This window comes from Pinus tabuliformis, chromosome 6, assembly GCF_031772625.1.
Source record: "Pinus tabuliformis cultivar Carrire ecotype Pingquan chromosome 6, CPIR1, whole genome shotgun sequence".
NCBI classification, from domain to species: domain Eukaryota; kingdom Viridiplantae; phylum Streptophyta; class Pinopsida; order Pinales; family Pinaceae; genus Pinus; species Pinus tabuliformis.
The window spans coordinates 579,808,248-579,811,297 of NC_142292.1; positions in this window are offsets into that span (position 1 = coordinate 579,808,248).

A 3,050-nucleotide genomic window follows, 5' to 3' on the forward strand; every position below is an offset into this window, starting at 1 on the left:
GATCATTTCCATGTCTTCAGGTAAAGTAGGTGTTCATCTGCCTCTCAGCAGTACAGGTACAATGGTTTCAAGAGAGCAGAATCGAAGACACCATTCAGATCACACTTGGGGATGCAGTCGATGGAGTTTCTATGGACCTACCTACCCATGAAGGCATCAAGTTGTTCATAGGCAAGGACATCAATATATTATTGCAGCAACATCACAGCAAGAAGAATCATGAACAACAACTAAAGGTAGCATACTGGATGCAAATAATGCAAGGGGAAGTTTGTTGAGAACACAGAGACAGAATAAAGTTGCAAGCTCAAGTAGATCCACTTGTGGTGAAAGAAACTGTGGAGACTTAGGCTATGAGGTGATGACGCGACATAAAGATCACGCGAAAGTAGAGAACATAACACAAAAGGAGTTGCATGTGCTCAAGCAGTAACTCAAGGAAGAACATGAGCTGCACAAATAAGCAAATGAGATGTAGTAGGAAGAGGAACAATAGGGGGTGCAACATGCAATCATGGATGAAACTATGCTCGTACAAGTTATATATCTATCCCAGTAGTTTGCACAGAGAAGACATGGTGAGTTGTGTTGTTGATCGTATGGAAGGGATTTAGAAACATGCATGTCATTATGTGCACGCATGTGATCCAACCCATTCAGCACACTCACCAAGGCAAAGACAAGAAGCAATTCTGACTGGAGCTGAGCATGTAAATAGTTGATGCGCATGACCACCAACACACACTGGAAGACCAGCATGAAGACTATGCATCAGTTTGTTTCCTGTTTAGTTGCACCAAGAAGACCATGCGCATACTAGTAGACAAGTTGGATGAAGGAGCCACACCAATGCACCCAGATGAGACAGAGGCAAGAAATCGCTTCAACAAGATGTCACCATGGGGTGCATGCAGACCATCACGAATGACCAAGCTTGGCATCATCTCACCACCTTCACCATGAAAAACATGTCAAACAGTTGGTCTCACCACAATGGACCAAGTGTTGGTCATGTCTTGCATGGCTTCCTCAAGCCATTTTGTCTCACATGAGGACATGTGCATTGTAATTTAATGTCTTTTCAAGTGTAAGTTAACTGTCAATAGTCAGATGTAATAGTCATAGAGTAGATGAAGAGTCATGAGGGTAGATGAACTGTCACAAAGGGGAATGTCAAGGGTCACCCCACCCTTTGCTATAAATAGAACCTCATAACTCGTTGTAAAGGCTTTTGGTCAGCCATGCTTCGATAGAAGTATCTTAGAGAAACCTTGGACAATATTGTAATAAGCCTTGCCTTCTCCACTATGTAAAGCTAGTACATCTGTTTAGAGGAGCAGGTGATTGTGGTTTTAACGTTCCACTATTGGAACTAGTGGTTGGACATGGATGTATTATATGACTGGAATTTACACTTAATATAACCGAGCGAACACATTTCACACATATTTTGTATTATATTCTATGCTATCTGGTTTACTCTAAATGATATATATATTTGTTTGCTTTCGCATGAATGTATGGACTATTATGTATAAGTACGTATGAATATTCTAAAATGTGTTGTTGGTTTAATCATCACTTTGGATTGCTCGCTAACTTGCTTTCCAGCTTGTGAAGAATCTTCACTTGTGTGTTCCCTTCCAATCCACGTACTATTACAATTTTCCAAGGGGTGCACTCACCTCACCCTTAGTGTGTTGGAACCTCTCATGCACCTTCCTTGGCTTGCTACAGCTGTCACGCCCTTGCTACCAACAGAGTTATCTTACTTTCATTTGTGCGAAATCACATTCAAGGCATTACCATATGACCCACTGTTGGGACTCATACACCAAACAGTTTGAGAGTCTAATTGGGACTTCTTACTAGGGAGATCCCCTTACATTTTGGCGGGTCCAACATCGTTAATAGACCTAATGGATGGAATGCAAGTTTATGCATTGAGGCATCAATGGTTCGTACAGATTCTCAGCTAAGTATGAGAACCCTATGCTCGTAACTATGAATTACAACTATAGATTACACATTTTCAATATGTTGGATGAAAGGCCTGTAAAAGCTAGTAGGGGTCCAGTCAAGGTATTGAAAAAGTATTTTCTTTAGTAGTGTCATTTCCATGTTATCTTACTAATTTCAAGAGATGGATCAATTCTAGGTAGTGACTTGGGTCTGAGCCTGAAAAAGTGGCTTAAATCCCAGGGTCGTTGGCACATCACTAGAAATTATGGTCCACATTTGGTGGTAGGAAGGCCTATGAGAGCAACTTTAGGTTTTTGGTTGCTCATTGACCCATAGCATGAGAGAGACTATGGCCTAAGAGACCTAAAACAACATTGGGACCTAGGGGTAGGCTATCTAAGTGGCTGAATTGTCTTCTGAGTGTTCTATTGATGATGTTGGATGTTTGTATGATGTGTTTGCATCAGTTCTACTTCCTTAATGTGACTTAGGAGGTCAAATCATATCATAATGGCTTCTCATCACATGTTTACCCCAGGTGGTTGGAGGAGGGTGTTACAATTTTTTTTTGTAGATGGACTATTCACTAGAGGTTCAACTATTGTGCTATAATTTGGACTCTCCTTTAAAAGCATGCATTTTCCCATACCTATTGTAGCCTTTTTCTTGCTCCAGTGATCATCTTTATTGTTTTTTTCCTTTGATGACTTTCTTTTTTACTATGTTGGCTCCCCTTGTTTAAATGGATTTTAATTATGAGACAATAATTGTGTTCCAATAATAAATTAAGATATAAATTTTCTTCAAATTAAAATCAAATCCTCCAATTACACAAAAATACAAATTTTTTCTCCCAATATTAGATAAAAGGACAAAACTTGTCTTCCAATTTGGCAACAAGATAAATGTTTCCTTCCAATAACATTAAAAGACAAAAATATATTTCCAATTCCTCAAAAACACAATAATTTCCTTCAAATTACTCAAATTTTCTTTTAATTACATAAGACTTGTCTTTTAGTGAGACAATAAGACAAAAACTTGATTACTAATAACATAACTAGAAAAAAGCATTCCTTCCAATCACA